Source organism: Apteryx mantelli, chromosome 10 (genome assembly GCF_036417845.1).
Source record: "Apteryx mantelli isolate bAptMan1 chromosome 10, bAptMan1.hap1, whole genome shotgun sequence".
NCBI classification, from domain to species: Eukaryota; Metazoa; Chordata; class Aves; order Apterygiformes; family Apterygidae; genus Apteryx; species Apteryx mantelli.
In genome coordinates, this window is record NC_089987.1 from 16461175 (window position 1) to 16476230 (window position 15056).

The 15056-nt window shown below is 37.9% G+C and overlaps 1 pseudogene; it reads right to left on the reverse strand.

The window, feature by feature from the left end:
* Window positions 1-13242, reverse strand: part of LOC106483291 (plasmanylethanolamine desaturase 1-like) — a 28568-nt pseudogene extending 15326 nt beyond the window's left edge.
* Between the last annotated feature and the right edge of the window lie 1814 nt (window positions 13243-15056).

Sequence of the window (15056 nt, forward strand, 5' to 3'; positions counted from 1 at the left end):
AAAGCACAAATAATATACAGTACATTTGTATAATGACAGAAATAATCAATTGGAATACTTTTCCAAAAATGGAATTGCAAAAAATGTCCAACTTGGAGACACATGCGCAGGATTTCAGCACTGACTGAAAGACTGCATACGCACTTGTGTACTTCCAGATCCAAAACCAATTCTACATGGGGCATCTGTAAGTAGTAGCTATACTCCATCGACAAGGCTGGGGGAGATTTTCCTGGGGACTTTTTTTTCCCCCATTCAACAGTGTATAATGGAATGAGACTCCCCAATAAAGCTGTTGTTTTAAAAATCGATATTTTTAGAATCATTCACAGCAATGAGGTATAACCTCTCTGACTGATCAGCAAAACTGCACAACTAATTGAGATACTGTCAATCAGCAAATAGCAACTTAATTAGTATTATAATTGTCATTAATAAAACAATAATTAAAAATTTCATAGTGCATTTTTAGCTTGAACCTGATTTATAATATTAAACAAAAACATTATAAAGCTGAAAATTATTTCATATAAAATAATATCATTATATCCTCGATGAGTTAATAAAATTTTATTCACAATAGAGATACTCTCTCAAAATATTCTCAGTAATGCAAATACCCACAGTGAATAAAGCACACATACCCCAGATTCCTGAGGCTGTACAGAAAAGTCCTCCAAAACATTAGACAGGATATGGGGCCAGCTGGAGAATGCCATTCATGAGAAAATACATGTGAAACTTCCCTGTCCCAAAGGCTTTTCATAGCACTTCTAATTTTATTAAGATTGAAAGTAATTTCATTCAAGTTTTGGAAGAAAGCTCTAGGTGGAAGCAGTGCCTTAAGAGAGAGGAAAAAATGTATTTTAAAACCTATTTTCATCCATTCATACTAATCCTAATTCATCTTTTTCCACTTAGGAGCCTTGAAAAAGCCTATGAAAGAATTAAAAAAATGACATCCTTCCACTGTGTACTGCTCTGCATTGCTTGCTATAGCTACAGTCTTTAGTTAACCCCAAACTAGCTCCTTTAGTAGAAAGCCTAATTTCAAGGTTTTACTGTATTGTTTTGAGAACTACACTAAATGTCTTTGTCAAGCTCCTGCACACTTGCTTGTACTTCTGCCCAAACGTACTGTAATTACCTGCCACTGTTATCAGACATACATGGCTCAAAATAGAAGCATTTCAAGTACATTGAATAACATGATTTAATCCATGCACACAGAGAAACAATCAATTTTAGATTTTTCGTAACATCTGATAAGCGTTATGTGATACACAACAAAAATTAAGCCCTTGAAATTCAAGAAGACAAAACAGCATCTTTAAGAAAGAATGCCTCCCCTCTGGTAACTCATGCTTTGAAAGTATAAAGAAGAATAGTCTCAAACAGAAAGAGATCTTGTATTATTAACAGATCATGACATTAGGAGATTTTGCCACATGGTATGCAAGAGCAAAGAATTTCTCAAAGAACTTCCAGGAAAAAACAGCAAAAACTTAACTGGAGAGAAAGTAAATTTACCTTCTTGCTAGGCTAGTAGGGTACAAGAACTTTTGGTATTTGCAAATCACCATCATTTATGGCAACAAGAAGGCACAAAAAATTAGAGCGATATGAGAGTGAATGGGAAGCATTCAGCTGAGCACCTAACAATTACCCCAAAGCAACACATCCTAAATGACTGTTTTGAGGAGGAGGACACTGATGTGAACTCCTTTCAAGTGAAGCAAACACTCACACATTTAAACAGCCCAATCTCTGCGGGAGGGTTTGGGAATTCTCAAGTTCTTCTACTTCCAAAAAAGCATGAAAACATGAATAGCAAGAATATAAAAGGAAGCCTAAGAAGGTAATGCACACCTTGAAAACTGAGGACTAAATTGATTTATACAAAGTAATAAATTACACAAGAAGAAATTTAAAATATTCATATCCTCTTCCTGCCCCTCAAATATATGTACAGTTCTGCTTTTCTTCTTTTCCCCCTGTGGGTATTTAGTTACTGTAGCAGAAGATGAAAACATAGTGCTATCAGAAGAAAATTATGTTATTAAGACTTTATTAAAACCACAGAACATCGCTCTCAAAAAATGACATGCTTCTTGACTTGGGAAGCATGAATGGAGGCATGATAAACACTGATCACTGTGCTTTAAAAAAAAAAAAAAAAAAAATCCTTCCACCAGTGAGATTTCATTAAAAAAAAAAAAGAAAAGAAAAAAGGGAAGAATATATGCTAAGAGTAAATGCATTTCCAAATAATCAACTTGAATAGCCAGAGTTTAGAAATGAGGTACTTGAGAACTATCATACAGACCCATAATTTCTATGTTTTTAAGTAGCTAGCAAGAAAATCTCTTAGCATCCAAGAAATTACTACTTCTATGCACCAAAAAAAGTGAAGCTATTCAGGAAATTGTCAGTGCTTGGTATTTCCAAGAGTCTCATTTAAAAGTTTGGACAACAGATGTGAAATTACTAGGTATCTATGTACTAAAAATGGTGTCTTAATCACTAGATTTTTATCATTAACTGAAGTAATAGCAACTGTACCTGTATGCCAAAACTTCAACTGCACTTCAGAAAGGATGGTCAGAACGATTTGATTGACTCTACTTTTCAGAGAGGAGAGATTTCAGGCCTTAAAAAGCCTAGTCAGTGTTAATTACTCATGTACACAAAATTTTCTTTTGGTTTAGATCTTCAAGTCCCACTGACCTTCAACATGACTTGCACGCCTAACTCGGGACAGAGCCTTTGGAAAATTTTCCACTGACTACGGACTGCTGTGGTCTAGCTCATCCAGGGACCCTAAACCCCAGTTTTCCAGAAGCCTTACATGCCTGCTGGGAGTTGTGACCTACATTAGCAGGACTTGCAAAGCCTCCCAATGTAGTTTGTCAGCTGCTACTTAAATAGGCTCTAGTCACAGCCCTAAGAGAAAGCAAGAATCAAAAACTAGTCAGACAGAATAAGATCAGAGAGAGGTAAGACGACCAGAATATACTACTGCCATTTTGCAGGTGAGACACTGAAAATCTCTCTCAAAATAGCATAATTAAATGCTTGTAGTTGTGGAAGGCTCAAGGTAGGCACTTCCAACATGCCTCAGGTTTGGTGCCATAACTGCTCATATGCAGCTGTGCATATGCCCTGGGCCTGAAATGCAGATTCTCATCCTCACCTCTGTATCCAGCGTTCTTTTCAGTAATTCTTCTCTAACTCAGACTGAGGTCTGTGAGGAGAAGTATTTTCCATCCCTTTGTTCCCAATGTCTTCATTTAGGAAAGCCAGAGAAGTCTCTGTCCTGGTCTCTTTTTTATATCAATTTTACAACCCAAGAGCTGCTGATGGCCACCTCTGCAGAAGGCTTCAGTGAAAATTCAGGACTTAAGATATTTTTAGTTAGGTCCCAAACTATATTAAACCTCTGATGCCGAGTTCAAAAATTTTGGACAAACTCATGGAGTTATTGTTTGTCTTCTTCTCATTTAGATATTCAGGCAATGTGTCAGAAGTTGGAAAACAGCCCATAAACAGGCCTCCCTCTTATACTGAAAAGTTTCTGTCCTGCAACTTGATGTGAACATTCAGGAGAAACTGATGGAATAAATATCTTTTACATGATGCCAAAATTAGAGCTATTACCTGTCAGAGGTGAGAGGAGATACAGGTAAGGTTCATGCATGCATACGGTCTTAGCGTTTCTGCTTCACTGTAAATCCCCTTGTTTTTGCAGCTGTTGCTAACACGCGAATAACAGCTCTCAGGATAAACAGTGTTACAGGAGTGCGGTCTTCTAGCCTGAAAATGAATAAAATATAAACATTACTGGGAAAGAAAGACCTTGCAAGGTCAACTGTAGGGCAAGGGCAAAACTGGCAGCTACACGCAGAGGCATCAAGCTGCAGTATGTGTGGTTCACATGCAGGACTCCAAGGAAACTCTGAAAACAACGGGTCAAAGGAGAAAGAGGAAGAAGTATTACAGCATCAGCTAGGTCATGGTCTTAGCAGCTGAGAAGCAAGAGATATGTGAGGATTGCTGTGAATATGAGGAAAAAACAAAACAAAAACAAAACAAAAAAAACCCTTTCTGCCAGCCTCTTGAACAGAGTCTCAAACCCATCAGTATCTTGTGACTGATTTTTAAAGAAGGAGCTAAAAAGTGCTTAGCAACCATGAGCACCAAACACAGCACTGAAAGGTCAAGAAACATAGTATAAAAATAATCATTTAAATGTAAAGGGCAAATTCTCACTTGTGGTTTTTCTGCTGAACAGACCCACCCCTTAATCAAGAACAGTTCAAATAAATATACAGGTCAGCCTCAATTATCCAGTCTCAAGTCACTTGAAATTCCAGGATAATCCAGGATAATCCAAGGTATACTGCCTTATTCACTGGAACATCTCTTATAAAGAGATCTATTTCCTTAAAGATTTTAAGAAATTTGGCGTGTAACAGGGCAAGGAAAAAGCAAAAGTCAGGAATATCTCCTGGTGTTTAGCAACAGTAATACTTAACGTTTATATACAAAGCTTTCCAGATCTGTATCAACGTACTTGAAAACGAAAGGCAGTAATAGGCATAATCATCATTATGTGAAAACTGCAGCAGAGAGATATAAAGAAACACGCCAAAGGTCTAACAGAGAAACACACGTAGGAACCAGGTCTCCTGACTAAGAGTGGTGTAGCAGAAACTACGTCTGAGCCTTGCAGTGGAGCATCGTGTTTCCAAACTGGTGCAGAACAAGCTAATTCCAAGCTCAAGAAGTAAGGACAGCATCAGGTTACACGAAGCCAGCTAGATTAATGTCTGTGGGGCACAGCGCCGTGCCATCACAGCTATATTGATTTGGGAACTTGAGTTGGAGCCAGTCCGTATGCCCTTATGTAGACGCAGTACACTTAGAGCCCTCTGCAATCGCTCTCCATCGTACCACACTGACAATCCCCCCCTGCTCGCGCTCGCACATGCGGCAACAGCAGTTACTAGTGACGCACAACACTCAGCACAGGAGTATAAGCACCCAGAAGACTCAAGCCCTCCATTTTGAAAACCTAAGTTAATAAGTTTCATCTAAAAAATGCAAAGCACCCAGCCATTCTCAATAACTTCAACATTCACTTACCAGTTCAGCATCATTTACAGTGGAGATTTCAATCCCCAGGGAGTTTTATTCTCTGCAGTTTTTTAGGTCTTGGTCACATTCCTTCTTCACCTGAACAGCTTAAATGCAGCTGTTAATCATCTCCTTTGATGAAATAAATGAGTACGTCACTCCCTTGTCTGAATCCCATCTACTGAGAAGGAATCCAACGCTGAATCTAAATTAAGCCTGTCTGTACATAACTATACCTATTTCCTAATTACTGACCATGTTAAGGTTCACCCTGCCCCAGTCTCTGTCTCCATGAGCTCTCTCACCTGTATTTGTTCATGTTGTTCTTACCTTCTTTTTGCCATGTAACTACCTGTGCAGATATGAACTACCTAATTAAGTTTGCAAGGCCCCTCCCATACCCAGAATTCTGTTCCTCCTAAATATCCACTTTAAATACCCAATCTCCTTCCCAGAGAGAACCTAATGCATTCATATAAATCATCCTTATTGGTTATTCCAAAATTATCTAAATTCTATTTACATGCCTTAAACTGTGAGCTTAGAGAATGGATAGTCCTTCCACAAATGTCACTTCACACTGTCACTAATACCACGTGCTTAAGTACAGAAATAATTTTTTTTAAGGCAGACAGTTTAAAGAAGATTGAATTCACATAAAAATGCATAACTAATTTCATTGTAACATTATGGCTACGTAAAAATTAATATCATTTGAATTATGAAACAGGGATAAAATATCTGCATTGTTTACATATCACACCAAACTGATTCTAAATTATAATTAATAATTTGATAGCCATGTTAAAAGATCTTTTTTGTCATATGTGTAAGAATATATCAGTTTTAAAGCCATAATATTGAAAGAAACACACACATACACACAGAGCTATCTATGGTATGACCCTAATTATTGCTGTTTGGAGGGAGGGATGGTGGGTGTGTTTTAGTGAGCAAGACACACACACAGTTTTTTTGCTTAAACCCCATCTACTACAATTCTGACCCCCTTCCTCACATATTTGTTAACAAATTTTGTTTGGGGAAAGGAATGAGTCTATCTTTGTAACAGAAAACAGAATTGGGAGTCTTTTTTTATATGTACACATACCTCATACACAAGGTCACTACTTCTCAAGCATGTAACATTCAAACAACTAAACAGATTCATATATAGTAGTTTGATGACCTGATTAAGTGCCAGAGTTGGCACACACACACAAAAATGAAGACAAGGTAGATTCTTTTGTCAAAGACGTATTTGAGATTAATGGCAAGCTGGCAGACTGAATGGGTTCCACTGCACTGAGGCAATTACTGTAGTAGGTAAAGCAAGTGATAAAGATTTATTTAGTACGAGGCTGATATTCATTAATCTCTTTAAACCCCATGTTAAGGTTGTTTAAAGTACTGTAGCTCTTCTCTGGAAAAGTCTGTTGAATCTATGACAGAAAAGGCAGACCTGCATAAATGCAGTGCAGGTCTCTATGGACTATGACATTTCTATACCTCCACAGGGAGGCAAGTATTTTAGATTAGTTTGGTTAGCACTGCAGATGCAGCATGCTGATTTACTAAACTCTGATGCAAGTTCCAAAAATAATTAGCTTATCAAAGATCCACTTTCCTTCCTCTCTTTTATTAGCGTGCTAAATATGGCATTGTTGCAAGGAAATAATTCATTTCACTAGTATTCAGACTTTAATTGCAGATTTGTTTAAAATGAGTGCTTTGTTTTTTTTTTTTTAATATAACAGCTCATTTTCAGTGCTGGCTTCTTTTGAAAAATGATCGCATTATATGACTAACTAAACAAATATCATCCAGCTATATGTCTGCTTCCATACTGGTACGATAAAAGAAATTAGTAAGCATTAGTAAGCATTTCTAAAAATCAAGTTGTTATTTTGTTGGTCCTTTATCCTCAGAGCAAGCATCTCAGACAGCTAAACAGACATATGGCACACAAGCTTTTATAAACTGCATTTGAGGTGTCACACAAAAAGACCTGTTGAATGGAAAAAGAGGCTAAAGAGCCCTAAAATTTCATGCTTTTATGGCAGACTTTCTGTAATAGATATGCATTTAAGAGGGCTCTCTTTTCCAAGGAGAAAAATCATTTTTATTCAGCATACAGAAAATACTCCCTTTGAAATGGGTTAGTTCCTTCAGTGTTTAAACAAGAAGTGCTTCACAATACATCAGTAAGAAAGAATATTATTTCAAGAACTATGGTCAAGGTTCCCAGATATTGCTGGTGTGCATATAAATAATCAGCAAGACAGCCACTGCCCCTCCTAATTTTTTATCTTCAGAAAGCATATTAAAATGATTTATTTCTAGTCTGCTGCTCATAGTGAATGCAAGTCAACCTCTCCTTACCTTGCCAATGACAGGGATATCAACGGAACCCCAGGTATCAGCTCCCCAGTGAACCGTGCCCGAGGCAAAATCAGCTGTAATAATTCCAGCAACTGCAAATAAAAAAGAATGTTAACAGTAGAAGCTAATCCAACACACACTGAAGTTACATCAGCGACTTTTACTATGTAGCAGATAAAAATAAAAACCAATAATTCTAAATGCAAAAATACATTCTACAAGATCGCACATAAGCGGCGAAACACACTTTAATCAATTTCAATTACAATGTATTTAAAGTCTATATTAAACTTCCTCTAACTGCTTCTAGAATCACACAGAAACAGAATTAGAAAAATCAGTTTTGCACATAAAAATGCAGCAAGTCAGCAGGTGTCTTCATTTTAATCGTAATATATTAATCAGTTTTTTTAAAGGTTTCATACTGTAGGCTTACTTAACCCAGGTTACCACAAAATAATGGGGTTGGCCCAGTGCCTCGCTAACATTTTTCCACCCATATTCCTCCTTATCTCTTCCCTGCGCTTCCTCTCTCTATGTGGCCTCTACAGTTTCATATCTTCATTGAAATGCCTTCCAGAAATGCCTTTTATTCCAGCAACATAAGATGGTTCCATTGTGCTGACAGAGTTGCCTTTTCCAAAAGAGCAAAATTCTCCAGAGACCAGGGTTTCCAGATCTGAATGCTTAATTTCATATTCCAGCCCAGCAAGGGCGAGGATTCAAAAATACTGGATCGGGTGATCAAACTACAAGAGCTAGTTATGGTGAAATAATCCCTCATTTTCAAATGCTGTTTCAATATTAGCATCTATCAAAATATTTTTGAAGATCTGCATTAACATTTCATAAGCTTAATATACAGCATGCCAGTAACTGTACCCACTATCCACAGAATTCTGTTCCAGTTGTTCACAGGAACCTGAAAAGAAAGGATCTTCTTAATGGACTAATTACCTGTTTTCCAAGACATACGCTTTTCCTGTGAAACAAAAGCCAAATACTTAGCAACCACCAGTTCCTTTTATCCCAGCTATTACTTGCTTTGCTCTCCTTGGCTATGAGGTAAACAACCCCCCTTACCACATACAAATTTTTAAAAAGCAGAAGGAAAACGCTTTGCCCTGAATTTAAGGAAAAGTATGTCAGTATCACATTACAGCTAGATTTAATTGCAAGCTTAAATTTGTATTCAGGTTAGAGAATTTGTAATCATGATATTTTTCCAAATCTTCCATGCTTATTCTAATATTTCATGCTTATTCTAATATTTGAAACGAATCATTAATAGCGTCTAGATTGTTTCAAGGACAAAATCTAGAAATCAATTTATCTGAGCAAGAGTTGTTGATTAAAATCTCTAACAAATAAAATAGCTGTTCCTCTTTCAGGGATTACTTCAAAGATACAAATTTAGATGATTTCAATGGAAGGAGAATTATGTCTTTCATGTTATCTATCTTGAGTTTCAAACTTTATTGCCAATAAAACTGTGTTATAAAAATAATTTTATGGAATAACTTTATTCTATGCAGTGACTATTACTGATTCACCGACAGGGAATATCTCTGTCTTCTAGGTAACAGACAATCAAGGCACTCAAAATTTTCATGCTCATTGCTGCCTTCCAACAAACAATATAAAAACAAATTTCCTAGGCAGCAACTTCAAGATCTACATAACACAGGGCTGTCTATCCTGCCTTCTAAACACCACACAATCACAAGATCCCTTTCTTACATGAAATACTCTACATATGAGCCTGTAACATCAGGATCATATGTAAACAAACAAAAAAACCCAGGGCTGATCAAAACATAAAAACTACTTTCTGCCAAAAAGAAAAAATACCCTTTTGAAATTTTTTCAACCAGCTCTACAAAAATAATAGCGTATGTCTGTGAATGGTGCTTTCAACATCTGGTACAAACAGATAAGCCAACACAATTATTTCCTGTCATTGCTCCCTCCCTCACACATACTACCCCCAAAAATTGCATCTCTGCTCTAATGAGTTTGTCCTTGCAGAGGAACATCTGAAGGCTTTCCTCTTGTTCAGGAATGCTTGGTTTCATAGGAGAGGTCTTGAAAGGGATTGGCATACAAAAGGCCAGACAGCCTGTGTGATTTAGCTACGTCTTCTTGGCGTTGTAAGACACAGGAATGAGGTTGGCATGGTGGGAAAGCAGATGCAGACCCTGGGAAGCAGAAACTGAACTCTCTTTGACAGCTCCATCTCCACACAGTTGAGTGACACAGACAGGACACTTCTACCACCTGTGCAAAATCTGACACGAGATTTAGAAAGTAGGTACAAGACAAGGCTGAAAAGGGGCCATATTAGAGAGACTGTGTGAAGAGGAGTGCTTAAGCCTAGCTAACAAAGGCAGAGCTACAGATCTACGCTTTCTGCAGATGGGTACAGAGCAGAGAGTAAAAGCAGGATGCCATTATCTCAAATTCAGCTGCCCTTCCTTCTTCCTTCTCAGTGGAGAAGGAAACCAAGAAAAATTCAGCCCACCACGAATTGCTCCAAGAACAATAAGCATCCCCAAACTAGTTTGTACCTCTGAAGGAGACCCAGCATGTCCTTGTTCCAAGGATGTCCAAAAAAAGGTGATGAAGGCAGGATTACAATCCTGGTGACATTGGTAGCTCCTTCCTTACTTCTTTTTTCCTCCAAGTTGAAGATGGAAGAAGGTTGGAAAAGCTCAAGATAGCATGATGCCCTGATATTTCATGAGAATAAGGCAGAAGTCAGCTAGGGGATCTGGTTGCACGGAGGTCAGAAGAGAGAGCTGGATATAACGATTCCTGTGTCCTTTCTGAGCACCACCTGCCTGAAGAGAGGACATGAATATATCCACCTGTGTACACTACTGGCAAACACAAGACGAGAAAGAGAAAATCCATGATATTATGACAAATTAAAGATGGCCATCTTACTTATAAATGGTGAGATCACCTGTGAATTTATTTGTATTCATCAAGAGTGCTTGCCAAACCACAGCACCAGATGATCAGATTTTCTGTGGGAACCAAACCATTTACAGAAAAAGCTATTTTAAACACTGCTTATAAGAATTTCCAATATTTTCATGTCCCAATACCTCTCAAGTCAGGCTCCCTCAGTGCCTTTAGTCAAATGATATCAGCCTCAGAATGAGAGAAAGATTTTAACAAATACATTTTAGAAATCTCAAAGTGATTAAAGTAGTTTTTCTATGCATAGTAATGAGGTGGTTTTCAGGTTTGCTCTTAAAGGGCTCAAAGCAAGTTTTAAGATGTGATCTCAGAGCTAAAAGTGGCATGCCCACTGGAAAGCTGGTAACGTCCCCTTTACACTACTGTGTAGAAGCTTAGTGTTTCCAATCTAGTAGGTTTTAAAGTATCCGAGTTTAAACTCATCATTACTACTAAAATTGACCCTAGGCATCAAGACAATGCAGTCTGGTTGGAAATTCCACTTTTATGTAAGTAGAAAAATGTTTACTAATAGGTAGATTTTAAAAGACCAATAAATAAATAGACATCAGTCATTTTAAGCCAGAGCTGAAGGTTAGAAACAAACCTAAACAATATTTAGTCACCACAGTGTCACTAAAGGAACGAAAAGTATTTGATAACCATTTTTCATGTGGTCCTGCAATTAGTACTATTTCTCTGCCACACAGGTATTATCATTATTAAAGATTTGTGCACAGTGATAGCTGTCACTAGCAACTATCTATGTAAAATACATTTGATCTCAAGCTTCATAAAAAAATTGCAAAAATTTTGGCTGCTAAAATTGGTTATACTTTCTTGGTAAATTTTTTGATATCCTTTATTTTTAAAATATTGCTTGAAAACAGTGAAAACTAGGAAAAAAGAAAAAACCTCTTAAAAAACAGGACAACCACAGGCTTTTAGGTCTAACTCTCAAGGTCAACTGATATCATTAGACTTACATGAACTCAATTCGAGTTACAGCAGGGAAATCATGTTAGAAAATATGGGTCAAGTCATCATGCAGTAATAAAGCTGTTACCTCCAGACTCAGTATTTGAAATATTCTTTAAAACATGTCATAGGTTAGTATTTCTAACATTAAACTCATAACTGAACAATGAAGCATACCAAAGGCTTATTGCTTATGTTTAACAAGGGCCACTTAAATATTTATTCAGATGTTTCAAAGAAAAAATAACAACATACAAACCTAAACAATCTCTCAATTTAGTCCACAGCCATTTCGTCCTAACCATGCATAAGAGGCAAAAAATATATAAATAAATGAAAGTGTCCTGTGCTTATGTATAATGAAATATTTAGGATATTTAAAGAGCTTCTTTGAAATGTATTTTGGTACTGTTGTGGGGCTGGACTGATATGACCAAAGTAAAATACAAGGACCAAAGAGATACAAAGAATAAATCACATGTAAATACGAGCTACAGTGCCAAATTCAGAGGAGGTGATGAAGTGACATCATCAGGTAGGTACAGTGATAAATCTAGGGCACTCAGTTACTACAATCATAAGCTCAGGATAAAAATTAGGTTGCAACATTCTCAAATGTATATTCTCATTTACAGTTTAGGGAGGCATTTCCAAGCACTCGGTGTTGGCCTAACTACTCCCATTGAAGTCGCTAGGACTTTAGCAATTGATTTCTAAGGAAGCAGGGTTAGGCTGAGCACTTTTGAAATCCCACTGTAAATGGTTTTCATAAAGAAAATCGGAGCTTGTATGGCATCCTTAGGATTATAAGCATCTCCAAGGGCTTCAAAAAAGTAATGATTAGATACAAAGTAAATGCTCGGTATACACTCAGCAAGAGCTTGCAGAAACCCTGGGACATTCAAACCTGCTTAGCTAGGAGGAGAGCGTGTGCAGGTAAAATGGCCCTACTTTTCAGCAGCTGCTGCTCATATGAGCAAACTGGTGGTTGAAGATTATCAAAAGACAGCTGCAAAGGGAGAGCTAAGAGCCCCACGCGCCACCCCCACGGACGCTCCCCTCCTGTCTGCCCAGTCCCGGCTTGAACCCTCCTCGGCCCCTCCGGAGGCATCACGCTTCAGTCCCGGCTTCCTTCTCACCGCCAGCCCCTGCGTGGAGACAGGGCAGCGCCGGCTGCACAAGCAGCCGCAGAGCAGACTGGAGGACAGACAAATGGCCCTGAGAGGAGGACGGGAAAACACAGGCTGCTGCACCTATCCTGCCTAGCCACTGGGTGGGTTTACAGGGGATGCAGCCCCAGCTCAAAAGATTTCGATGTGTAGAGAAAGCACCTGAATACTCTAAAATTAGGTATCAGAAATGCTGACATTGTTTCAATCAATCATCGTAATTAGCTGAATCAGTATAGCTTTTTTGTATAGTTTTATTTTTGCAGTCTTTAAGTCATGTTAAATGTAACACCTTTTCTGAGTTCAGTACATAAGCACACACACAACTGTTCTATATGCAACTCAAATTTGGGCTTGGAAATAATAGTCAGATCTCTTTTTCAAAAGCTAAATAAAGTGGAAGCCATTTAAATGAATAATGCATTTTTTTTAATGGAACAGCAAAGTAATATAAGTGGGACATGTTAATTCCCAGGCATGCGAAATTTATTGTCACTAAGGTGTCCACTGGGAATAATTTATGCATCCTCGATTAAGAAAATATTTTTAATTTAAATTTGCATATTTTACTCATTACAACTAACCTTGACACAGTCCTTTTTGGAGGTGCCATGCCCTCAGGTGGGAGTTTACAAAGTGTCCACTTACCAGGAAAAAATAATGAACAGAAAATGCACATGTGTTTTCTAATGAGAAAAGCAATGTGCATCCTGGACAACATGTACCCTCGCTTACAGTAGTCTTTGACTTTGTCCTGTACAATCAAACCCAGGTTAGGTTTTATCCTTTCTTCTTCAAAGGACACCTTTATTCAAATACATGAAATCAAGCTAAGCCAAGGACAGCATGTTAAATTCCAGCACAAAAAGACAACTTAAAAAAAAAAAAAGATAAAAAAACCAAACACAACAGCACAAGAATCAAACTGAGAGAAAAACCTTCTGTAAACCTACTTTCTCTATCATCTGCCATTACAACAAAATACACGCTCCAGTGAACAGTTTCTAGAAAAGCATTTAGTCTTCACAGCAACTGTGAAATTCTGAGATTTATAAAACCAGATTTTAAAACTGTTCTCTGTCAATCATAGGCAAAGCCAATATTAAAACTCTGGTCTCTAACACATTCAGAAGCACATACACTAGTGAAGTATTAAAAAAGAGCCATTCAAACCACAAACCACATTCAAACCACAGCCATTCAGTGTTCTCCTGGCCTCCATCTGAAATGCAAGAGGGAAGACTAGAGAAAACCAGAGAAAACCGGGTACTGAAGAAAAACTTCCTTCAACAGTAGGGCTCTTCTCCTCTCTGAGGAACACACATGGATCTCAGTACCATGTGGAAGAAATGGCCAGAGCTGGGGCTGGTGAGGGAGCAAGGTAGAAATATCAAGAGGTAGGTTAGACTACAACTGTAGGTTGCACCTTAAAACAATATACTGACTCTGTTCTCACCCTTATATAGTTTATGGAATGTTATTACCCCTCACAACAGAAAATATAAAGGGAAGTATAACAAAAAATGAGTCCCTCAGGAGGCTGAGGCCTCTAGAGGTCCTCGGATCCACAACTTTCACCTTTCCTGGTTTGGGCTGGTGGCCCCAACACAAACCACATGAGCTAACCCAGAGACTCTGTATTAGCAATACCGCTCCTGGATTTGAGCAAAGACCTGGAAATAGTTCACAAAACAGTCAAAGTAAAAGCCAAGTGTAAAGAAGTATTTGCCTAAGATTTCCTGCCCCATTTCAATGGCCCTACAGATTAAGATAGTTGAGAATAAGCTTCCAGACTTTTACACATTCACCTGCCCCAATCATTATTGATTTATAGCATCTTTAACACAATTTAGTTTAAATGAACAGTGGAAACATGTTAAAAATGGCTCTCCTTTAGTTATTAAAAAAACAGAGAAGAATCTGACTAAGACGAAAATACACTGGAGCGAGATCACTCTGAAAATGTACTGGGGGAAAAACGCACACCATAAAAGTGGAAAAAGAAGAGCTGCAATAGACATTAGGGAGGGAAAATGCCATGTCTGAAGTTTTACACTGCCAACATGTGGTTACCTGTCAGCTAAAAAGCAGAAAAAACAGGTGGTTTCAGAGAACAAATAACCAATAAAAATGAAAACTTAGAAAAGACTTTCAAATATATCCATTTGCCTACACCGTTAAAGGACTTTTAAAAGCCCAAAGGACAACTTAAAAGTAATCTTGCACTTTACGGGCAGCTGATGCAAAGGCAAGGAGTATAGCACGAAGACTGCCTATACCAGCAAATGAGAACACTGCTGAAAGCTGCCACCAAGAAGAGGCCATGTTTTCAGGGACTGAAAGACACCAAACCCCAAGTATGGAAGGACAGATAGCCTGCAGAGTCACAAGCATCCCTGAATAATCCCACTAAATGTCATCCACACA